At 40.6% G+C, this 26,158-nt stretch overlaps 1 long non-coding RNA gene across 4 annotated transcripts in view; it reads right to left on the bottom strand.

Annotated features, from left to right (window-relative positions):
- The window catches only part of LOC121503741, a 120,613-nt gene that overhangs the window by 13,413 nt on the left and 81,042 nt on the right, over nucleotides 1-26,158 (bottom strand). Inside the window, exons 5-6 of one of the 4 annotated variants that reach the window (XR_005991385.1) lie at nucleotides 19,047-19,141; nucleotides 8,803-8,900 (exon numbers count right to left, since the gene is read on the bottom strand). This is a non-coding gene — a long non-coding RNA (uncharacterized LOC121503741). Of the gene's footprint in view, nucleotides 1-8,802; nucleotides 8,901-9,588; nucleotides 9,702-19,046; nucleotides 19,142-26,158 lie in introns of those variants that run through there. The other 3 variants (XR_005991386.1, XR_005991383.1, XR_005991384.1) reach the window with 3 other exon arrangements.

Below are 26,158 nucleotides of genomic sequence, written 5' to 3'. Positions count from 1 at the left end.
TGTTTCATTAAAGCATGCCTAATTGGCGATGGGGACCAATTCCATATCTCGCCATGTCACAGGAAGCTACTGTAACTTTCATATGAAACCTCTGCTTGGCTTCAAAATTTACAAGGTCTGCTCCTTTACACATATTAATCTTAATTTCATAGTCTTGCTATAGTGACATCTACTGTAGAAAGCCTGTTATACACCTATCAAAACAAAAAAGCTCAATCTTCTTTTAAATTTCCCTGATAACTACTCACCCTGCCTTGACACATAGCAATAACGTGCTTTGTCATACTGTTACCTACTGTTGACAGCCGGTACTACATCATATAAAAAGTGCAATATAACTATAATTTTTTTATTTAATGACAGTCCAAGGCGAGTGTACATGATCTTGCTGCTGTGCTGCTGCACACTACATAAGCAAAGAAAGGCTAAGAAGTGGTTGCTATTACAACCTGGCAGCCCTAAAACAGTTAAGCACTGCTACAAAGTTTGCACAATATGAATACAACAAATAATTTATCTCTTTGATAACTTAAACTTAATTTTCTCTGTATTGTGTTTCACTTCGAAACCCATTTCCACGAGTTGCTGCTGTAAGAAACTAAACAAATGCATTTGAAAATTCATTACATATGTATTAAAAGTTAATTACACAGAGAGAACAGCAGAGGTTGTGCGTCAGGGCCTCATCATCTGTTGTTTACATATCTAATGGAAAAGTGATTGCAGAAGGAAATACTGAACATTAAAAGAATACTTAAAGTTGATGTTGGGAGTCTATATCAGCTGAGAAAATGAGGCAGAGGATAAAGTGACCTGTACCTGAAGCATTTTCATTAAAACTACACAAACACACACAATCATTTTTCATCTACAACAGCTTAATAGATCCGTGATCTTTAAACTTGTCGTCTGAACCCCCGAGCACAGAACTCATCACCAGCTTTTTATAATGCATGACTGGCCCTCCAGTCTGCAGCCAGCCAGAGTAAACTGGCTGGATGTCAAAGAGCCACTCTGCAGCTCGCTCTCTCCCTCTCTGCCTTTCTTATTTGCCCTCTCCTCCCACTTTTAGATGCTATTGCTCATGAAAATCCGAAACACTCGAAGCACAGACTGTATATTTGAGCTGCTCAGATAGAGGAGTCAGAGTTTGCCACCCCCTGGCAGATGCAACAGGTGACTGAACTGATTAAAACTCAGAATAATGTCTGAATCTCATTTGTTCCTGACACCATTAAACAAACAAAGCCCCAAATCCCAACGCTATTAAACTAAAGTCAAAAATAAATACTGCTCTCGCTGTGCTCAGAAGACAAAAGCTAGAACCTTCTGTAATCACGGGATATTCATTTCATCAAAGTCAATTATTTTCTGGGCACCTTATTCAAGGTTTTAAATTCACTGTCATGACAGTCAGCTCTAAAGTGGGTTCTTTTCTGGGAAGTAAGTGGTGTGTTGTTTAGTTTTCAATCGTTTCAAGAAAACAAGAAAAACACTTCTTCGGCATTTTGCCGAAGAAGTGACAGATCCTGAGCTGGAACAGGCAGAAATATAAAGCTCCAGATCACACAACATGAGAAAAACACACAAAACACTCATGGCAAAACAAAGATGTAAGACTGACAGTGTAACAAGCAGCAGGAGGAGGCAGGATGAACTCCTCCAAGTCAAACATTCTCTGAGTAAGACTGTTAATTGACGTCATTATTAGAAAAAGAGTTTTGGCCAGTTTGATCCACCAGTTGCTCTCCTTTTGTACACTACATGAGAACCAAAGGTGTCTCCAAATCCCAGAGACTCAAATCTTAAGAACTATAGAATTTGCTGTGTTGGGTTGTTTTTTGCTTCAAAAACCAAAAGCAAGAATTTTACACTTTACTCAGGTGTCAATTGTCTTTTATAATAACACACTTCTAGGCGCCTACTCTTGTGTATGATTGCTCCTTTGAATGCCTCAGTCCCTCTAAGAATAAAACATGTTCACTCTTTTCCCAATGCTTGAAATAAAGCATCAATCTAGCATCAGCTCTTCAGCAGTACTAAACTAAAACAGCAATACCTGGTAAGGCTTTCAAAATACATTGAACATGTGTGCAAAGTTTAAAGAAAATCCCTCAAAGCATTCAAAACATCCATCACAATCACAAGAATGGCCTGGAAAGAAAAAGATGAACTTTAGGGTCCAATTACCTTGACCTATGACCTCTAAAATCTTGTCAGTTCCTCCCTGAGTCGGAGCAATATCCATGTGAAGTAAAGGTGTTGAGAATATCTTTTAACAATGGTTTGCAAGGTGGACATGGACAATTACAGTTCTACTCTTTGCATCAGCTAACCTAAGCTCTGTTTGAGTTGTGCCTGGGGGTAACTTCTATGCCTAGGATGGAGTAGGCATAACTTCAAAATGTTGCACTTAAATGGCCAATGCTGGGTGCACTGGGTGTAAGGTTGAGCCAAGAAGTCAGTCTTAGCTACGTCAGACATAGGAGACATGACCGACTTAGGTTACACTGGTCCACTCAGACCCACGGGTGCACCAGCTGGTCCCAGGAGAATTAGAAAAGACAAAAGTGAAGAAATACTTTTTCATTGATGGACTCAGCAATGTTCAATGTCCATACTGACAGTTTCAGTGAGTCTGGAACTTGGGTGACTTTCAGGGATCTCTAAAGATCAAATCCACACCAGTAAATCTAACATTGAAAATCTTTTTATCCACCCCTTAAGCCCTAGCGGGACCAAATTTGGTCCTGCTCGCCTTCATCCCAACAAACTTGCTCTGTGCACTCTATTTTTGCACAAAAATAGTAATGTTACACATCAAATTAAACAGAAGAAGTTTAGCTACAAGCTAAAATAAAAATTTTTACTTACACCACATCCAACTCAAAAAGGACTCAAATCAATGACCACATATCAAAGTGGCCGTAATGCGACATAGTCAGAGACTTCCACCCCTTATGGAACGATGCCTGGTACTATAGACACAAACGTGGTCTCATTTGAAAGCCCAGCCTCTACTGAAAATTCTAGTCATGTTTGTGCAGTTTCCATTTGTTTCAACAGTTTCTTTGAGTTTTCTGCACTTTATTTTGTGCTGTTGAAAATAAATCTGCTCCTCTTGGTGTCAAACTTTAGTTCCTTTGTAAGACTGTCTTTGAAAAGGAACTATATGGAGGTCTGGGTGATTTGAGGGGAAGGATTCCTTGATGCAGTGACCACCTATAATGGCATATGATTAAAAAAAAAGTTTGATACCTGTGATTTTTCAAATGGCAGAGATTGTGCCAAATTGTGCACTTTTTTTTTGCCTGGATATTTTTTTATCTAAAGTCTCTCTTATTTTATTCTGTTAACCCTCTAGTGGCATGAAATTTGAAAGTGGTGATGTAAAAATGTGGTGCTTTGGCCAACTTGATTCTCTCTGATCCAGTAACATACGGTATATACACGTTTACACTTCTGAATGAATTTCAGTGCCCTCTTCATAATGGTATCTTGATCATTCAAATAGACCTTGTAGTTACAGAGTTACACTCATTAAAGATGGGCTGGAAATTTCTAACAGTAGCCTAATAAAAGAGGCTCGGGCTTAACAGGTTTAAACCCATCTCTGATCATTTATACTACTAGTGGCTCATAGTAACGGCCATTTTGCATCCCACAATGCTTTGTGACGGGCTGTAAAAACCAATGGCATGCTACTGTGAAAGGCTTTACACTTAGACGATGGAGGAGATGGCCTGAATTAGGGATGCCCGCAGTTAAACGGTTAAGCTCGCTTATCAAATTTGCCAGCCCAAGATTTATGAGTTGGTTGAACTAATTGAACTAATGAACCTCATGCCACTAGAGGCCACTGTAGCTTCAGTTAATAGTCACTGCCTTCCTATCTGAGCTCTCCCCCGGCACTTCACATAAAGCAGCCAGTGTGTAGTAGAAACAGTGCAGTAGGACAGTTTTTCAAGTAGTAATAGAAATAAAGTTGTATGTAGGCTTCCGAGGGTTGAACTCACACATAACTACTCAACCGAAGCGAAGAGGCCACACATTAAAGCACGATAATAATCTGCAAAGAGGAACGAAGGCTGGTGGAGCTGGCTGCTAATGTTAGCCACACTGTAAGGATTGTAACAGGCTCACATCACACCCGCTGACACAGTAACCCTGCGAGGTATTTAACTATTATCTAAATATCTTCTTCTCCTTAGACTAGTCTGTTAAACACAGGCACCTTGGAACATCCTTAGCCTGAAAAGCCCATAATAGAGGGAAAGAGAGACAGAGAGCCTGTGATGTGTCTGTGTGTGTCACTGCAGACAGGAACAGCTTTGAATAATGGCACAAATGGAGCTAATGCAAAAAGGGAAATGACTATTTTTGTAAATATGAGAATACTAAAAGATGATTTGTCACAGAATTATTGTTTTTCACTTTTTCGTCCCAAAAACATGACAGAACAAGCTTGTGCAAAAAAGTCTAAGTTTACTGTGTGCCAAACATATAAAAATCTTTGAGTTTGAATTTCCATTTAGCTTTTTCTTTTGTCTTTATTGTCCCATAACTGTTTTTAGGTTCAAGTGACATTACCCCAGCACAAATATTCTTAAAGCCCAGGCTGTCCTGAAAAAAAAGATGCACAACAGGGTTGATGCGTTAAATTGCTGACCCCTCATTTTTTAACACCAGAGGTTGTCACTTGGCTGAGTCGCATTGAAAAGTTACCAAATAAAGCACAGGCGTAGGTTTTGATTAGATTGGAAGTACTTCACTTGACGTCAATGCCACATCAGTACGCTACAGCACAACATCCAAAATGCCAGAGGATGCACACTTAAACTGTTATATCTTTATTGTGAAGCTTTGGATCTCTAAATAAGCTGCAGTATTTGACTATTTGAGAGTGAGAACGGGCTTGACAGGCTTTCCAGCTTCCCATTGAGTTATTTTCTGTAAGGTTTACAGACAGAGACATATTTTGATTAAAAAAAAAAGTCACGCTGAACTTTCCAGTATGTGCAAAGACTCACAGCCGAGTCATCCTTTTCATGTAACTTCACACATCAAGCAAGGCTTTTCAGACACAAACACACATTCTCACACACTCATTATAACCACTGCTATAAGCCTCTACATGCCGTCAGTGAGCACCAGCCATTTGGGTCTCTTTTAAGTCATTTTGTTTTCTCTGCTGGAAGATCACAGACACTAAAGTGAAAGCTTTGAGGCTCTGCAGCTCATTCGTAAGTGCTGAAGGAAATGTTTGGACGAAGGAAATAAACAAATAAGCAGTAGGAAAGTTGCCTGTTTGCTCACATTGCACAGCCTTTACTCTAGAAGAAAAAAGGGGCTTTGGATGGGGTTTAAAAGAACCTGTTGATGTAATGGTGGTGCACAAGAGGGATCAATTACAGGATGTGTCGCAGCTAAAATACATGCACAGTATGCCAACAAGACAAGGCACTGTAACACAAACCCCACTGCAAGACAAGAGTCAAGCATGCTCTTGGTTTGTTCATTCTCTTCCTCTGTCCTGCAAAATTGAGCTTTATTTCCACCTCTTCTTCCTTCAGCCCTAAAGAGTTCCTTTAAACCTTAGAAGTCCACGATGGCTGGTGTGACATCACCCTATTTTGGTCATGTGATAGCATGAAAAAACTGGCATTTTGTATTGCAGAGCATGATTAAGCTCTCTTTCAATATGTGTTTGACATCAATAGGTCAAGTAAAACAGGAAATGGAACAATGGAACAATGCGGATTACGTCCTGGCCATGGGACAGTGGACCAGCTCTTTACGTGAGAGCTGTGTTCGCATCCTAAGCACAAACTTGAACACGTTCCGGGTGTGAGCTGGCCTCTACCAGGGCTTCCCCTTCTCGCTAATTCTATCTGTGATTTTCATGGACAGGATCTCCAGGAGCAGTTAGGTTTTCAGTTGGGTGACCTCAGAATTCCACCTCTGCTTTTCACGGATGATGTGGTTCTGTTGGCTTCGTCAGCCAGGAAGGTCCAACAGGCACTGGGACAGTTTGTGGCTGAGTAAGAAGAGGTCGGGATGAGGGTCAGCACCTTCAAGTCCGAGGCCATGGTCCCCTGCCAAGTAAAGGAGTTCAGGAATCTCGGGGCCTTGTTCACGAGTGAGGGTAGAAGGGACGCAAGATCAACAGGCGGATTGGTGCAGCATCTGCAGTATTGCAGACATTGTACTGTACCATCGCGGTAAACAGGGAGCTGAGCTGAAAGGCAAAACTCTCAATGTACTGGTCGATCTTTGTCCCAACCCTCACCTACAGTCATGAAGTCTGGGTAACAGCTGAAAGAGTAAGCTTGTGGACACAGTCAAAATAAAATTCCTCAGGAGGTTGGCTGGGATCAGCCTTAGAGCTAGGGTGAGGAGCTGAGACATCTGAAGGGATCTCGAAGTAGAGCTGCGCCTCCTTCACCTCTAAAGGAGTCAGTTGAGGTGGTTTCAGCATCCTGCTTCTGGGATTTTAACCCTTTAAAGGTCAGTATGTTTACGTAACTCCACAGTTTTTATTGGAAAAAAAAAGAACTAAAGTAAATTCCATAGAATACATTTTACAGTGTATTTGGTTATTTTTATTATCAGGACCTGTGATGGATAAATGATTGGCAGAAACATTAATTTAACCCATTATTTTATTTTATTTAATTTTTTCAATGTTAGATTTAAGAAAGAAAAACTCGCACTCATGGTGCTAAGGACAAAAGCCCTAAAATCAGCTGTAAAACTGTTATACATTATTATTTCTTTTTCCAATTTGAATGAGTCAGTCATTTAAAACTACTTCAGTCTGAAATATGCATATCAAATATTAATTATATTTTGGGGATTTTAACACTTAAAGGCTTGTATGTTAACACAACTCCATTGTTTTTATCGGAAAAATAGTAATAATTTCCATAAAATACTTTTCAAGGAGTATTCGATACTTATTATCAGGCCCTGAGATTGCCATCTGGTTGACAAATATAAAGATTAAAACTAAGCTAGAGGTCTAATAGAAATGTTAACATAAATAATGCATTAGTTTATGTTAAGAATGGCATTTCCAGTGATTTTAAATGGAACATTTTATGTCCTTATGAATAAATGTGTCAGTTTTGGTGTAGCTTAGCCATTTTACACAAATTTAAGGGACTGAGAATTCTCTTTATTTATTTATTTATTTTTTTAACTTATATCCTCTGGCAAGTTTGAGTTTTATTAATTCAACACAGCCAAAATGGCTTGAAAATAAAAAAATTAAATGCAAAAAATGTCCCTAGCATCTCTTAATCATCTAAATAAAACCCTTTTTTAACTGTGAATCTTTGTGTTGTCTATGCAACTATATAAATGAATATATTTGACCTATTATCCATAAACGATTGTGAATGTCTTTTCCTTCCTTTTTCTCCCTTACAAGCCTCAATCCCAATGCGTATCCCTTCTCCCATGCCCCTTTCTCCTTGTGTCTCTTCCCACCGCCTCTTTATCCTGCTCCAGAAGCTGCTTGTGTGTGTGCTGTATGTGTGTGCTGCTCAGCGTGCAGGGAGGGAGCAGCTGGAGCATCTGCAGTCGTCTCCTCTGACAGTGGCACGGCATATGGCAGGCGCCCAGTGAAGGATGGGTGCTGTCACCCGGCAAAGTGCTTACCCCACAGACAAGAGAGGCGAACGGCGCTAACACCATGAGGAAGAAGAAGGAAACAGCTGAACATCAGCATCCCACTCATTTATTCTCCCGAAGCCACCGCGCTGCAGGAGGGATGAGGTGGAGGAGCCTTGAAGAAGGAGACCTCCGACCAGCGAGTGGTGGCCAAGACGCTGGCCGAAATGCATTTCGGTAAATCAAATCAAAGAAGGTGGATGTGCAGAAGATGAACCAATTGAGAGGAAAACAGTGACTCATCTCCCAGTTACTGATCCTCACATACACACACAATAATATATAGCCTTTTGTGTGACACACTAAGGTGCAAAAACCTGCATCACTGACTGCATGGCAAATCATTAATAACAACTAGATATGCACATGCACAGCTTATGAATTGGCTCACCTGTTGCCTCTGTGAATAGGGAGATACGTCTTCTAAAATCTACTTATTGTAGAGCTGACAAGCCCACTGTGGAGCTCAGCTACATGGGTGTTCTAATTGTCTTGGCGATTTCTCTAACACAAACAAGAAACACTGACACAAGTCATCAGGAGATTGGTGTGATGTTGGTTTAATACATTTCTTACATACTCTATATGGAAAAAGCTGAAACAGTCTCCACTAATCTTGGAATCATTGAAATTGTGGAAAAAATGATTACGTAACAGTCCATCCATTCTTGATGAAAACTTTTTTTTTGTTGTCATGTTTTCATATTTAAAAGTCTCTGAACTCCTGCTGTGTTTTTATACTTGCACATTCTCACTGTCTTCACTTGTGGTGGCATGTCTGAGTAAAAAATGAGCTGAGTATTATCATGTGTTGCTATTTAAAAGCAAGAGAAGCTGTGCTGTACAACATACAGTACTGTGCACAAGTTTAAGGCATGTTTGGGCCATAAATTAAGGCTGAGGGGAGCGCCGGTAGTCGAGTGGTTAAGGCGCACACCATGTACGCAGGCGACCCGGGTTCGAATCAGGCCCGTGGCACTATTTCCTGCATGTCTCTCCCTGCTCTCTTCCCTGTTTCCAACTCTATCCACTGTCCTCTCTCTCTAATAAAGGCACGAAAAAGCCCCAAAATAAATCTTAAAAATAATAAATTGAGGCTGAAGTAAGCCATCGATGTGATGAGTAAGCTGCCTGAGACACGATCCGGCAAGAAGGAGGATATACACAGTCCTGGTTGCTCTGGATGTCCTTGCATAATACCAGGGGTATGGGAAAGAGAAAATAATCTGTTGAAAAATAACAAAGTTTGCAGTTTTAGGGTGAAGAAAGGGGCAGATGTGGCATTAAGTATGGCAAAGTGCATTGACTCCAAACCTTTGGGTCTGGGCACCCCTAGGTTAAGCACCAAAGATCTTTTAAAATAAATCTGTTGTAATCTTGGTTAAAAACATAATGTATTAGGGCAGACCTAAAAGATGAAAAAACTGAGAGAATATTTTAAGTTTAGAGCAATAAAGTAACAAAAAAAATCTTAATTTAAAGATTTTAAAGTCATATATTTACAAAAACAAACTCAGAATTTCAGATTTTTAAGTTGGAAATCAACAAGGAAAAAAAACATATTCCAAGATTTAAAAGTTTTACATTTAGACATTAGAAACTTAAAAATTTCAGGGTTTTAAAATTATAAATCCACAACAGTGTAAAGTCAAAAATAACAAGATACCAAACTGAAACAGCAGTTGGATTCTGGACTTATTAATCTTAGAAAGTCTAAGTTTTGATTAGGGTTCATCAACAACTTTTAAAGTCAAAACTTTATTTTTTTCATAAATTAACCACTTTCTGAACTTAAACATTTCTAGGTTTGTCTTGAAAATTAAAAAAGCAATTCAAATTGATTTTCCAAGTGGGTCCTGGGAGGGCTTAGCTGTTCTTAGACGCAAGTAAGGAAAAAAAGGATGGGAAAAACTGTCCGAGGGTACCGTCCAAGCAGGTAGTAGGGTTGCCACAAGTCCAGTCCCTGTTTGGGCTGTTGATGTCCCAAAGGCTCAAAAACTGCCAGTGGTCTTCAAGCAAGAAAAGGCCTGAACATAAGAAATGCAGTCAAACCTTGACCTGGGATCAGCATGTGTCAAGCTTGACTCTGGCCACCTTCCAGCCCTCCCTATCCAGCCCCAGGTTGTGGAAAATTGGGTCCCTTGAATCCTTAGCACCCTACATGCCTAAAGCTTGACTGTAGTCTGCAACTGTTCTGAAATCTCACCTTACAGCATTTATTCCTTTGAGAGAAAAGGAAACTCACCCTTTAATTACGTCTCTGCCAATTATTTGCACAATCCTCTTTTGCAAATAAAATGAGGGGGAGAATCACATAACAGACACTTTCTTAAATCACATTTAAGTCTGCTGTTTCTGCTTAAAAACATCATATATGGCCTTATTCATACATCCCACATACATTTGGGGTTGAATCCGTTGCATCTTTATCTGAGAAACAGTCATAAAAGCCACTGCACCCTCCCCAGTTTGTTCCTCCCTCTGCCACACTTCAGAGTGATGTTTACTGAACCTGAAGTGAAACTCTCTTCATCTCCACCCTCTCATTTAATTTACGTGTAAATCAGACAGCAGCCAAGCATGCAGCAGCTCTCATTTTCACAAGTGTTTGAAACTCAAATGGAAAGTCAATAAAATCAATGCAGGTTTTTATAGAAAGGTAGAGGCACCCCTTGAATCTAATAATGTTCTGATCCTAAAAGTGGTGCTTCTGATGCAACACATGAAGTGTAACCTATCGCTGGTTCCCACTGAGGTTTAATGCATACAGTGTGATTTGTCTGCATACAACATACATAGAATACAGGGTTCATTCTGCATGTTGCTACTGTAGACACAGCAGACAGTGGAGGAGTAGACAGCCTCCAAATGTTTCTTCTTCTGTCTTCCTGGCAGACTAAAGGTGGGCTGTTGTGTTCCTCCACTTCCAGCAGCCAATTTAGCATGACTGACAGACATGTTTTACCATAAACCTCCCTCTTCCAAAAAAAAAAAAAGGAAAGAAAAGAAACAACCCTTTCTTTCCCCTTCAGTCAGTCAAAAGAGACTTCCAGAGCAGTAACCCTTCCTCACTGTGTCAGTCAGCACGGCTCTGCCTGCAGGCGAAATCACAGCAGCACAAAGCCACAGGACCCCACGTGTGTGTTTCTAGTGTTACACCAAAAACGTTCGGCGTATCTGGAGTATCTGTAGCAACAAAAAAATCTAGAAAGCAATGGTTTGACCTTAGAGCAGAAGGTTAAAGGGAAACAGAGAGGATTTACCTCTGCGTCTCGTTAGAGGAGGGATAAGAAAGAAGGCAGAAATATATTTCCACTGCATTAAAACATTCTCTCTAGACCTTAATCTAATCCAAACTGACAAAGCTTTTTCATGCCACTCATCCAAGTAGTAACCTTCAGTGGTGAAAAATTAAGCACGAAAAATTCATGCAACTCCTTGAGCATCCACTTGGGGCTGTCTGCAAAGGAATCCCCATTATGTCTTGTGTTAAAAAAAGCTTTAAAGCAAAAATGAGGATACTCATTTTTTTACACATGTAAAAATGAAAGTCCTGGGGACCAAATACTATGAAAAATTGCTGGAAAACTATCCCACTTTTTGTAAATGAAATTTTGTAAATGAAACAAAACTGAAATATTAGTTCACTCATTATCAAGTTGAAGCTTACAGTGAATTTGGAAAGATCACTGCTGCCCTCTTTCTTTCACATTTTGGATCCAAAATATTTAATATATGGCAATATATCATCATATATCGTCTGACTTGTCTAAGACTATTATCGTATTAATATTTAGATATTAAAAATTGTAATATAAACAGATTTCCCTCCTTATGACTTGCCGCATCAGTACCTTTATAAATGTCCATACTTCTATCCATCCATTATCTACACCAAAGGTTCTCGACCTGTCTAGCCACAGGGCCCACCTCCACCTCCTTAACCCCTAATAAATCCTGAATATCTCAAATGAAAATTCTTTTTATAAAAAAAATAGTGCTGTTTAAGTAGACTAAGGGTGTTCTGGGCCGCTATTTCCCTATTTGGCCAAATGTCCTTTTAAATTGCGTTTAACTGACTAGTCTAAAGTGGAGAAAATGCATAAAAAAATGAAATTCATCCCAGCACTATTGTGTCAGTGGGTACATGATGTAAGCTTCTTTGCCTAGTACAGCATGGCTAAGGTTAGCAGTTAGCTTTGTCAGCCTTTCTTTTCAGATTAACACTGTGTTTAATGTTGTCACTCATCACTTAGGTTGAGTAGTTTTACATGAGTATAACCCTCAACAGCGTACATACGACTTCACTTCTATTTTCTAATTCAGAACACTGCAACTCCTCACTGTTCCCACAACATGCTAAACGCTAATCTTCTCATGTTTACATCCGGTGAATGTTTTTGGAAAAGCTCTTGCAGGAGGGCATCTGCAATAACTGAAGCTACAGAAGCCACTAGTGGCAGAGGCTTCATTACAGTTTTGAAAGAGTATTTGGCTGGGATTTCAGGCCTGTGCTCTAAAAATGATAGCTAGTTTAACCAACTCGTAAATCTTGTGCCAGCTAATCTGAAATGCTTAATCCATTTAGCACGCATCCTTGGTTGGGACCATACATGGGAGAGATTCGACAAAACTTTGGTAACATGCATGTTAGAAATTTATTTCACTCTGCTGTGCCATGATAACATAAATGTTGGTTGTTTTGTAAAGATCTCAAACTATTCAGACATCATCATGTGAATACGTGGTATTTTCAACATCTTTCCATATAAGAAAAAGGAGAAAATGAGTCAAGATCTCCAGAAAACAGAACTTAATCCTTGTACAGTAAAAAAAACGAAACTATAATACATGGATGTATGTCTGCCGAGGGCTTCCATACTTTCTAGATACTTTGCCCACAATGTCTTTTTTGATGATTACATTGCAGTTTATCCAAATGTTAGTTCAAGGCATATAGGGTGCTACTGATTCATCACAGGGTTCTTTATGCCTCAACCCAGGGCTAAAGAGATGGGAAAGGGCAGGCAGAGTCAAGCTCCACACATATCATACTGTATCTCATCTCAGGGCAGATAAGAGTCCTTAGTATCAACAAAATGGTGAACACCATCATTTGGCTTTAAAATGCCTCTTCAAAACCAATAGTTGATGTTACCGAGATCTGCTGGCATGCCCATGTTTTATACATTCAGTCTCTAAAAAGAGGGCCTTTCCCTTTGCTGTCCCCTCTGTGTCTCCTTTCCCCTTTTCTTTGACAGCCCGCGCTTCACCTTTAATAGGAGCTATCTCCTCATTAAATACCTGCGGCTGTCTGCAGAGCTTTGGCAGGAATAAAGTGAGAAAGAGAGACAAAAAGAGGGAGAGCAACGGCCAGTGTTGTTCAATCCCTCTCTGACATGACGTACAGCCAGATTCCCCGTGCTAAATTTGAATCACTAATGTCTCCAATGGCAAAAAGAACCAAGCACGGGGACTGAAAGGGTCAGGAGGAGAGGTTGAGCCAGTATCCTCCCCTCCCACAGCGATCTGGCTGCTCCTCATAGCCCTTGCGCCTCTTTGACACTCTATTACACGGAATAAAAGAGTAAGAAAGACAGGAGAGAAGGAGGGCAAAGACGAACTGAGGGAAAAGTAGGGAGGTAGGACATGTGGGAGAGAAAATATAAAAGTAAGAAACTGTGATGCTCAGTGTGGGAGGCAGTGGGAGATGAAAGGAAAAGAGGAAAAAAGGAGGAGGAGGAGATTGGGTTTGAATGAGAGATAAGATGGAGGGGATGAGAGAGGAGAGGAGAGGGAGAGAGAGAGAGTCGGGCTCTGGGGCAATGGGGCTCTCTCAGATGCAGGACGAGACCATCTGGACGAGAGAGGAGCCAGGTCTGTGACGGTAAACACTGGGCTCCACTTTCACACGGAAAAAAGAGATTCAAACATTTTCTCCACATTTTCTCACCAACATCCACCAGGCTAACCCGACCCAACCTCCCTACTGCACACGTGTTGGTGGGAAACCAGTGCCAGACTTCTACATTACCCAAGTCATTATGTACTGCACTTCTATACTGCATTTTTTAACCAGAAACACACTCTTTCAGGACTGACTTTGATTAGAGCTGTCAAAATAACGTGTTCATTAGGAGGTTAACATAGTTCATCATCATATCAAACAATATTATTATAAATTGTTCTCCTGCCTCACCTGTTTATTTGGTAAACAGATGTGAGAGAGTAAAATAATATCCTCTAAACTGTTGTCAGTGTTGTAGCGCTGTCCATGGTGCTGATCATGTGACTATCACTGTGAGGCTGACGGCACTACACACCTTACCATGTAACTAACAGGCTGCTCTATTGGCTGCGGGTCGCAACTGTGTCATAGTTGTGTCATAATGTGTAAAGGCAGATAAACCTGCGATGCACGCACCAGTTGTGGGGAGGAGACAAACAGCTGTGTGGTTTCTCTTGTGCACAGTGGGCCTACCTGTCCATCTCTCCTGCTCTTACCAGAGTGAGCCCGTCACATGGTCTCACCAAGACTGACCTCACTGATGTGGAAAAATGTTGGTCTATTTCACACATTGAAGTTTCACAACTTCACCTTGAACCAATCAGATTCAACAAAAATTAGAATCAGTCCAAGTAAGGAGGGCCCACTTGTATCCCCCCTCAACTTTGAATGTATTTGGCCCAGTCTCACAGGCAGTGCTCTGCTCTGAGCCGCTGTCTGCTCTGGGCCAGACTGGCTCTCACAGCAGTCATACAACATCTTTTTACAGGCCGCTAGCTGGTTCAGGATGGAATGAGTCGGCCATCTGGGAATGTCCCAAACCTCTCGATGGCAACCCCACCTCTGACAGCTATTAACCTTGAACTTTCTGTGGTTTATTGTGATTATTCCTCATATTTCTAAATTATATTACTTTGCTTGTAAAACGTTTGGATTTGCTTTTTTTCACAATTTTTTTCTTAAACTAAGGACAATTAACTTCCTGTTTGGACAGAGATTTGGTTTAATTTTGAAAGAAAAAAAAGGAACTTCAGGTAGACCAAAGACTATGACATGAACTTAACCACTGAAATGGGTATGGATTAATAGGAAATAAGGGAACAATGAAAAGGTAAATATTTCCCCTAATATTGATATAAGTGTTGTCAAAAGATCAATTTTTTAAACTGTGATTCATCTCAGAATTGTTTTATTTCTTTAACTGCAATTTCAAATGTCACTTTCTTGCATTCAAAACAGTTTTTGCATCATTTTGGATTTTTCTACCATCTTAAACTCAAAGACTCAAACTCAAAGACATAGGAGCTGAACCTTAATTTTGTCCCTACATCTCGGAGTGATGTGACTAAGTCTGTACTGTCTTAAACATATCTTGGATTAATGGTTGAGGAGTCGCTGTCTTTTAAGCTTCATACTGAGGAACTTGTAAAGAAGTTCAAGCTGCAGCTGGGATTTTATTCCAGGAAATAAGTCTTGTTTTTCTTTTGATGTACAGAAAAAGATTTGTTTCTGCCACTTTCATGCCTCTGATTGATTACAGTAATGTTCCGTCCATACCTGAGTTTCAGTTAGCTGGCATTTGCCGGTCATTGGCCGGTAAAAAGGGCGGAAGTCCGGCAGATAAAAATATAACCAGTCAAAATGTCCAGCAGAAAACATCACAATGACCAGATAAGTAAATACTGAATACATGCATATTATATTTTGTGTAACCCAGAAGATATGTTGCGAGAATGCGTTAATATAAACTAGTAGACTAAAGTAGACTAATCTTACTACACCTGCTGTCCTGCAGTGCTGGGGTTATCTCCTCAGATGGAAAGCACATGGCTAATTATGTATGCACATTGACTTCAAAGCAAGTCTATCTCTCTGTGCGTGCTCAGTACTGCTGGAGACTATGCAGGAAAAGTTTGACCAGAACTTTCTCGTAAAGCAGAATGTTAATCTAAGTGACGTTTTCCTGGTTAACCAAAGGCTTAATATCATCAGCGGTATGGAGGGATTTTGAGTTAGTCATCGCTGCAAGTAATGAAGAGGCTGAAACATAGCTGAGCGTCGTAAACACCGATGCAGCAGCAGAGAGAGACAGAGGCCTATGCCAACTAGATTTGTAGTGGACTTAGATAAATCTACCTATGACCAATCCTCAGATAAAGTTAGACTGTAGTCAACACAGAATCACATCGTGCAGAATGGCATGGAGCTTGGAGCTGATAGTGAAGGCTCTGTCTCTCTTCCCCATAGCTGGTTGTTAATGCTCGGGATGTCCTGGCTAATAAGCAGAAGCAGTCTTGGATAAGCCATCAATGAGAGGAGGACTGGACTGGACTATCTGCTGTGGAGCTTTTGTCTTTTCGGGACTAGTCCAAATAAACCAGGATGGTTGGATTTACTGCTTTAGCAGAGGTTAGTTAAATCATCTTGAGGACTGATATTGGACAACTGATGGTAAGACTAATTTTTCATTTGAAATGTAGAGTTCTAATGCAGTGTCCAGTTAACAGAGCCCTTTTGTTATGTGTTATGTGTTTGGATGCTTCCTTGTTGTAAGTGGAGGATGGTATTTGGCTGTTGTAAGCTGCTAAGTTATGGTAGAGGCCAATGTGCTAACAGGCAAACGGTGCTGATGTGAAGCTAATTGTTTTTGTTTATGAGTTTAACGTGGGCGTATATTGTGTAACTGAGTGCATGTGTAAGGAAAAGCACGCATCTTTCATTTTGATACTTTAAACCACTTACACAAAGTAAAATAAGAGAAAGTCTTTGTGCAGTCATTTCTAGGGTGTGTCTACCAGTTTTTAATAACAGGGTAATAATTACTCTGGTTTACTGTTGGCTTGGATTCTACTGTCTCGCTTTTGGGTCAGGTCTGGAAATAAAAATGTGTCCTCTCTCCTGTATAGCGCAGACTTGTATCGATGTATCGCAGAATATCAAATTTATGCGTTTTGCTGCTGTTAATGCAGCAAAATAATATTAAAGCAAATGTCCGGTAGTTGTTCTAAATGGCTGGAATTCTTGAGGACTGCCGGTCATTGATCAAGTAGACTGGCCTTCTGTGACGACTTGTAGGCTCAATCTTTGGCATATTCTTATTTATAAGGCTTTTCAAAATCTATCATACATTTAATCCATCATACCTGTGTGACTTTATCCATGTGAAAAGCACTGAAAGTTACAGTCTGTGATTTTTTTGTTTTGTTTTGTTTTGTTTTTTGCTATCTGTTCCCTAAGTTGGTTTCTTTAAATCTTTTTAAAGGTAGATTTTAGTTGATTTTAGAGAATTTAGTATTAGCCTTGCCTTCATGTTTGTTGTATTTCCGCAGTATTTTATTTTCATGTAGCACTTCTTGCAAACCTCATGTGTCATGTCCATCTCATTCATGCCCTGCTTGCATTCCTAATGTCCTTTCCCTGGTGCTGCCATACTGGTTGTCTGTTATCATAGACTTCAGTTCATATTAGCAATTAATTTGAAAAAAATTGATACTTGGCAGACTAGACAATACGATATATCACCAGACAAAATATTGCGATACTATGCTGTATTGAGTTTTTCTCCCACCCCTACTAAACAGTGCCCAATTTGAAACTTTTAAGAGAAAAAAAGTGTAATAAAAGTCAAGAATGAGTTAAAGCAGTCTCAGTACCATACAAGATTCAGAGTTATATCTTAAAAAGATGCCAAAAGAACACAGGAAAGACGTAAGATGTGCTGGTACTGAAACCAACATGGTACTAGATTTCGATATCATCCCTATTAAGGAGCAGTAGTGGATATATTTTACATCACTAGGACTTTGCAGTGGCATAACTAAAACAAGCTGAGAGGGACAATAAACCAAAACAAATTAATGCTCCTCAGTAAGGACCATAATTAGTGGTGATTAATGAATTAATGCTGACAGCCCTAATGTTTTTATATGTATATATATGTGTGCTCATATATCAGGTCTGTGATTTGCTTTCAGAGTATGAACTCTGCAGACCTCTAAGGTCAGCTGAGGCTGCTCTCCACAATCTTCCCCGAGGTTAAAAAATAGTAAAACTGACGTTATTATGCTCTGCACGTATACACTAAAAAACTTCCATAGGAGTCCTTTTAAATCTTAAAAATTGAAAATGTTCCTTGAGCTTTTTTATTCATCTCTGCTTTCATTTAATCTTACTTTGTCGTACACACTTTTTAAATTAAGGACATTGATTTCTCCTTGTGTACAAAACAAAATACACTTTATAAATCAGGTTCTGCTCTCCTTGCTTGTTCATGAGCAGGGCCAGCTAAAGAGGTACAGCGGATGTTCATAGAAAGGAGGAGATTTGAACTAGCAACCCCCCCCCCCTTTCCTTTTTTCAGGAAGTGAATGTGAGAAAATTTAATCCTCCTCCAGCTCTTTCTCCCCCTGCAATGAGGCTCATCCTCAAACTTACATCCCAATGAGACACGCCTTGCACAAAACACACAATATATGCATAAGATACTCCCACACACAAGCACTACCCTCTATCCCACATGGCTCTGGAGAAGCAGCACTGCCCCTCCTATCCCTCTGTCAATAAGCCCAGTTTGGAAACACTTTAAACAGACTTGCACAGTGCTCTGCTGCAAAAAAAGAAAAAAAACTTGAAGACATGCCTCTCCTCCATACCCGCAGGGTTAATTAGAATTGTTTTAAACAGCCACTGCCACGCTTTTTAAACATTTATGGGTGCATGCATTACAACTAAGGCATTAACATATCCGGAAAGTTTAACCTCTTCTCTGCTTTGCGTTCCTTTATGAGAAGCAGAGGACGAACAGAGAGAGGCAGCAAGAGAGAGGACAGTTGACCTCTGCTGCCCCCTGTGTTACAGCTGCAAAACAACAAGGGAGTTTTCAATGAGGAGCAGAAGCAGCAGCCCGCTTTGGATCAGAGGAGTCGGAGCCAAGACACAGCACCGGCTGAATGACAATCAGCTCGCATGTTAGCGATGAGAGAGACGGAGAGAGTGAGATCTTAACCCAGAGGCGATGTAGTACCAATAAAACCATACATTATTCACTAACAGGGACATACAATGAGTGAATAAAGAGGCTGTTAGGCAAAAAAACACCACAAACAGTGTACAATGTACACACAAGTCAGCCTGATCCAATGTGAAGATCTGGTTTCAGTGGCTCAAAATAGAAATCAGTGTTTGTCTGCAATGGTTTAATATCTCATTTGATGAATAATACTTCTGATCTCGCAATATAATCAGGATTATCATTTCGAAATGAGCAGCCTGTGCTGTGGATTTTTCTTTTTCGAAGGGGGGGGGCTTAAAATTGAACTGTGTAAGCTCTGTTGAACAAATAACCTGATTTTTTAAAAAGGCTTACCTCACAGAGGAGTAACAGTTTGGGGTTTGGTTTGTCTGTCCAGTAGAAAGTTGAGCACCGATTCTTCTAGGACGACTCTCCATGCTCTCCGCCTTCTTGAACAAACAAAAACACACACAAACAAGATTATTTGGAGACTTTTCACAACCTGATTTAGCCCTGCATGTGTGCGAAAGAGAAAGTTAGTAATGAGTCACGGCCATAAGCAGAGCAGGAACAATGGCGAAAGAGGGCCAGGAGCAGGAAGTATTGCCTGCAGGGGGCTTTTAACACTTCAGAAGAAAAAGAGTATCTCTCTTTCTTTCTGCCTCTTTCTCTCTGTGTATTCGCTCGCTGCCACATAAAGACGAGTGGTAAACATGAGACAGAACTGCTGCGCCTCTTTGGCCGAGAAGTGAGAAATTGCAGGGATCAAAGCAGTCCAATTATCATGTGTTTATGGAGTGCCAATTATCTCTGACAGTGGCAGGAAGGATTCTGTAACACTTGGTTGCACTACAAAGATGTAGGAAAAAAGGTGCCAGAGTTCTTGTGTATACGATAGTCATGCTGTGGGGGCGGCAGCAGCTATCTCCAGTCACCTAACAGTCATAAACACGCACATACAAGGTCAAAGGAGAATGACTCCAGGCTGGGACTGCTGCAGAGATCACAGCAAATTAGAGCTAATTGCAGAAAGAAAGAAAAAAAAAGCATTGGGACATAAATCCTTCGAGCAACTTGAGCTCTGTTTGAGGGATATAACACCATTCTGCGGAGAAATTACATCATACACCATTTTGTTAATGAGACGATTAGGCCTCCCAGGGCACTGCTCTGGGATTTCAGCTGAGACAAGACACTTTTTTGTCCATCTCTATCAGAAGAGACATGTCTTTCCACATGACTAAGGCTGGAGCTTTAAACTGCATCTGCCTGATTATATGTCCTGTTGTTTTGAATGTGAGTGTCATCAAACCAATGAGAAAAATGGGCCAAAGCTTCAAAGGAACCACTAGAAACCAATCCATCCTTCAAGCCATTTCATTTCATTTGTATTGACATCAGAACCTCCTCAAATGGTGTTATCATGTATCTGCATGATTAGATTGAGATGGCAAAGAGCAAGAGCAAAACCAAAAAACTGGAGATACAATCACTAAAATTACCAGGAGAGGTTGATCATTGTTTATCTGGCAGCACTCATGAAGTGTAAGAGGGATAAATCCCCAGTCTAAAGAAGGTATATTAACTGTATTTATGTTGTCAAGTGAGAAGGAAGATATCCATCCATATTTATCAGGGGGCATACAGATAGATGCATTATTTAAAGGGTTGTACTGTTCATATCAAGGTGTGAATTGTCTGAGACTTCTGATTTTAACCTCTACAGCGACCCAATGATGCCAATGTGTCTAATTCCTACAGTACACAGACTAAATGTCAACAGCTCTGCCAATGAGTTTTCTATAAGATTGAGATCAAGGCTTTGTGATGGCCACTCCAACACACTGACCTTGTCTCCCTTAAGCCCCTTTGTAGCTAATATTGCGGGGACCCATTTGCGCCAAAGCTTTAACTTCCTGGCTGATGTCTTAAGATGTTGCTTCAATATTTCTAGATAATTTCTTCCTCATGATGCCATCAATTTTTTAAAGTGCACCAGTCACTCCTGCTGCAAAACCCCCCCACAGCATGATGCTGCCACCCCTGTACTTCACTGTTGGGATGGTGTTCTCAGGCTTGCAAGCTTCCCCCTTTTTCCTCCAAATGTAGCGATGTTCATTATGGCCAAACAGTTAAATTTTACTTTCATCAGACAACAGGACATGTCTCCAAAAATTAAGGTCTTTGTCCCTGTGTGCATTTGCAAACTGTAATCTGTTTCCTCTTTCTTTTTGGTTGCTTTTGGTGTTATGGGTTCCTCTTCGCAGAGTGGCCTTTCAGCCATGTTGGTACAGGACTTGTTTCGATGTGGATAATGACATTCTTACCAGCCTCAGCCAGCCTCTTCACAAGGTCTTTTGCTTCTGTTCGAGAGTTGATACACACATTTGGCACCAAAGCAGGTTCATCTTTGGGACACAGTACAATGGCTGGACATTCCCATGGTGTTAATAGCTGCGTCTCATTATTTGAACAGATGAATGTGGCACCTTTAGGCATCTGGAAATTGTAGCTTAAGGCCATGACATTATCAGCTGGGCTTTCCCAAATTGTTTAAAGGCATAGTAATCCTAGTATATGCAAACATCTGACTTTGAAGAAAGTAATAAAACATTCTCTAAAAAAGGATCTCTCTCATTATTCTGGCATTTAGCAAATAGAAATAATTTTGGTGATCCTACTTGACCTAAATCAGGAAAAGTTTAGTCTGTTTTAATGTCAGAAAGTGAGAAAAAAAAGGTGATGTGTTTCAATATACAGTATATGTAAATGTCTGGTTTCAACTGTAATTTCTAAGCTGTGACACAGATTCGTGCCACTAAACAGAGTAATAGACTTGTCTATTGGGCCTTCTAATCCGGCTCTACTACCTGGATGTAAACAAGCACAGTGAACAGATAGCATTTTACAGGAGCGATGCATCTGGCAGTATTTTGATCTAGAAAACGGAGGGAAAAATGTATGGATTGGAGCACAGGTATGTGGATGTTAACCCTGCAAGGACACACTCCTAACATTAGCCTCACTCTGCAAGCCAAATTACGCTGGGTACCAGCTAAGAATTTCAAACAAATTGTGCTACATTTTTACTGTTTTATTAGAGCTCTTACAGAGGACTAGTTGAATTTCAATTTGTGGTTTATCAACTTTAAAACCATTTGCCTAGGGACCTCCCTTTTAGAATATAAAATAAGACGTGAAATATGAAAGGGATATGTTTTCAGTTGAATAGCATTACATGAGATACATCTTGATATTTTTTTCTATAAAGAAAAACCCATAATTTAGAAACCACAGTGGTAATGTGAGCATGCAAAATAGTCATATAACATGATGTGAGAAGCAGTATTAATTATGTAGACTAAAAAAAATTGGAGAGGACCAAGTATCTGCGCTGATAATTGGTCTGGCAGATTATCCAAAAAGCTTTGGTACCGATTTAAGACAGTCAGTGATTAAAAGATTATATTCTTAGATGTCAAACAACCTTTAGTGATTCAAAATGTAATTTCAACTATGCTACAACCTCCTTGGTTGACAAATGAAGTGAATTCCAAAGTTAAGAAATACTGCCCTTCCTCAAATGTCCACCTTAGGCTGGCTGCAAAAGCAGTGGAAGTCACATTTCAATCTGGGGAAGATTGGCTTCAAGAGCCCTTTCAGTAAGCAAATGGCTGAAGTCACTCAGATTTTGTCAAACACTTTCTTCAGTCTATGGTTTAAACTGACATGACAATCTCTCTTTCTTGTATACAAGAAGTTTGCAATCAATATTATCTCAAGATGTTCTGATGTGTTGATGTAACCTGATAAAAGTGTTGAAAACTTGATGACAGGCTTAAAGGACAGGAAGAGGTCAAAGACTCAGATAAGACTCTGAATCCCCGCACACCAAGAGGTCATACCCTCTTGGCTTCATCAACCTGCAGCGTGTGCACACTACATGTCTAGCCCCTGCATTTCAAACACCTTTCTTTCCAGGCTGCTCGTGCGCAGAGATCCGACAGGAGATCTGCTGACAGATCGCAGCGGGAGACCGCTAAGATGAAGTGTCAACACGGCTGTAAGATCCCGTGTCAAATCCCCCTGTTTGGATCAGAGGGAGCAGGCAGCCGAAGAGGGGATTGGTGAAGAAGTGCAGTGCATATGCAGTTATTCCCACCACTGCTCATGCAGGGGGGTCCTTCACTGTAATCCCCAGCCTCCGGAGACTGTGTGCAGGGAGAAGCTGACAGGAATCACCATGCAAACACACAACCACACTGAAGTACGCATGTAAGCTGATGTGCAAAATTTACAAAGCTATGCATCCTGCTTTTTCAGTATGCTTGATTTTATTCATTATTCTGCTAACAGGAGACGTTTCAGAGTGTTGAAAGAAAGCAGAGGATTTTACACCAAAGATCACTTGGAAGAGTCAAACTTTACTTGATGGCTGGGTAAACACAAAGAACTAAAGTTAGTACCTGGATTCATCTCTTCTTTCTGCCTTTCACCTTCTTTTTCATGTCCTTTAAACATTTTTGATAAGACCTAGCATGTGAGACTGTGAAGGAGCCCCCTAGGCGGAGAACCTCCTTGTGAAGTTGTGTTATTTGGGTATGAAACAAGACTAGCAGTGATGAGTGAGGACTTCCCCCGTGGCCATATATGTGAAGTTAAACCCGGGTGTGAGGAGAGAGGTTGGCATGAGAGTAAGACTTTTTTCAGGGAGGGAGGAAGAGAGCCAAGAGGAAGAGTTGAGAAGAGGTGAGAGGAAACGCTGAAAAGAAGCTCCAGCAGCCTGAGAGGGAAAAAGAAGGAGAGGTGTGACTTCTTTAGCGCTTACCCCGTTACTGTGAGGAGCATGTGAATGTGCATGTGTGATTGTGCACATCATGATGAGGGTTTGTGTGCTGAGCTCAGCTAACGCCATGCTGCCGGTCTCTGCTGGGGCATCGGAGACCTGCTCTGGCAGAGAATCAACTGCAGGTCAGATCTCTGGCACTCGCTCTTTCAGCGGAGTCGGCTGGGGTGGCGGGAGTTCAAGCGCTCTGCCAGAATACCAAAAAAGGGCTGGACAGAGGTGGAGGGAGGGTGGAGCAAGTGAGACATCCAAGGGGAAAAGACGGAGTGATGAAAAAGACTGGTGGGAGAGAGATTAACAAGTAAAAGCAGTAGAACAAAAATGATGCTCCTCAAAAGTTTCTCGCCCTACCACAAAAAAAAAAACCTGAAGGTGATGAATAAGGTGAGAGAAAATTGAATCTGAGCTGGAGACGAAGGAGGAAGAGGAGGAGCGATGGCATGGTGTTTAAGCGAGCAGGGCATCCATATTCAGGCGCAGGGCTCAGGGGCACGGTTGGCACACAGAAGGAGAAGGTCGCCAGAAGACGAGCTGGCGCGAAGTAAAGTAACAGCTAGCACTGGAGCCAGAGTCGACATCTCTCTTCCTGTCTGTCACTCTTATGGCTTCATCTTTCACACATCCAGTTAAAGAAGAATCACCACACTAACCAAGACTTATAATGTGTATTTTTACAATCTATCTGATCCTATCCTTGATGTAAGAGCTATTAGCACAGCAACCAAGTAGTGCAGCTACAATATATGAATTCAGTGAGAGATATGAGGAAGGCTAAAAGTGGTTGCCATGTCTACTTTTTCACCCTAATAAAAAAGGAAAGGTTTCAGTCTCCTCTCCCTGCAAATTTTTAGACAACTAGCTTCAGCTTTTTAACAATGTAGGTCCATAATAAGAGAAATATGCTGATCTATCTGTATAAGTCCCTACCACAGTACAGCTTCTAAAAACAACACAAAAACACTTGGATCTCTCCCCTTTATCTGGCTGCAGTCCTGGTTATAAGCTCCACCTCCTCCATGTTAACAGATGGGACACTGGGTAAACTTCGAAATTAAAATACACATATAATAAATGTTTCTCAGACTTGTTTTCTGTCTCTATAGTTAGCCCTCATGCAGATTTATGCCCAGGTGTTCATGTTTCTGAGAAGTTTAGATTAGACAAGCCCTATGATGATATTTCAAGAGGTAGGAGATACCAGCTGGTAGGCAGCTTCATTGACAAATGTGGCCCTGTGAATAGAAGAATAGAGAAGAAAAGGTAAGAGTAATTGCAACTCCACTCACTAACAGGAGTCAGTTAACTTTCCATAACCATCAGAATGCACTTTAAACCAATGTAAGCCTTTGCTCGACTGTGGACTTTGCTAACCAGAGGAATCTTGTTCTTTAGAGCTCATTTTAATATGTCTCTTGGTTAGAGGAAGTGTGGGACCTTGTTCTTTAGAGCTCATTTTAATATGTCTCTTGGTTAGAGGAAGTGTGGGACTTGAAAACTGTGGCACAGTCTTTGCTGTGCAAATTTGGCTCAAAATGACACTAGCTGCAAAATATGTCGCACTCATCGCAGGGGGTATTTTGGCTTAAATTTTGTATACGGGGGAGGTGGAAATGTGTCATTTATCTCTAGGCTTGTTACAGTGCCATTTCAATGCATGATATTTACACCCCTGTGATATTTTGCCTCACTATGAACGTCACAGTGGCGTAATAAGGGGACCCCCTTTGTGACAGTGACAGAGGTGTAACAGAGGCGAGAATGGGGTTAGCAAAGCCAGCGGAGGAGTGTGGCACTGTTTGTATATAAACTAAGGTATATAAACTAAAACCAGAGTTTCCATTTCATGGATGAATGTCACATAATGAACCTTAGGGTTAATGCAGGACTAGGAAGTCCAGCTGAAATCAGCTCACTACCAGCTGATTGCCTCGCACTCTCAACCAATCAGCAAGTAGGTCCATTTACTTTCTCACATTTACACATCTGTGATAGCTGCTCTGTCATTGTGGCAGCAGGGACAAGACTCACACCTTCACAACTTTGAAAACTGTTGGAAATATCCAAGATGATTTAAGCACTTAACTATGAACTATATAACCTAAGAGCAGTATCTTTTTTTAATTCTAGGTATTTCAGTGCAGAAATTGGACATAATTTGCCTTTAAAGTATGATAATAAAGTACAGTCATCTTCCCTCTTCTATATGATATACTGTGTGAGTGAATATTCATCCTCCTAGAAGCAGAGTTTTCAAATCCTATTTAACGTTTATCCTCCAACACACACATACATTTACAGTGTTTGGCATTAAGCAGACAGACACACAAATAAACATGACACAAAGTCTTTCAGAGAAGAAAATCTAATCTCTATTGAAGATTGAGCTCTATAAGCTAGTGTCAGCACAAACATGGCTATTGACGTTCTTTCTACCAATGTCAATACCATCTGATTATGTAAAGACTGACCAATAGCTTCTACTCTATTAAGCTCACTGGGCTCCCCCACACTGAATGCCTGATCACCTCCATCAGTTAGCGAGGGCAGCCGACTCTGACAAGCTCACAACCGGAGCTTCAATTAGCTCAAACCAGGGAAAAAAACCTGAATCTCTAGCTAC

The sequence above is a fragment of the Cheilinus undulatus genome, linkage group 21 (genome assembly GCF_018320785.1).
Source record: "Cheilinus undulatus linkage group 21, ASM1832078v1, whole genome shotgun sequence".
Taxonomy (NCBI): Eukaryota; Metazoa; Chordata; class Actinopteri; order Labriformes; family Labridae; genus Cheilinus; species Cheilinus undulatus.
Note: the sequence above shows the minus strand (reverse complement) of the source record. Positions and strands in the feature narration are given on the sequence as shown.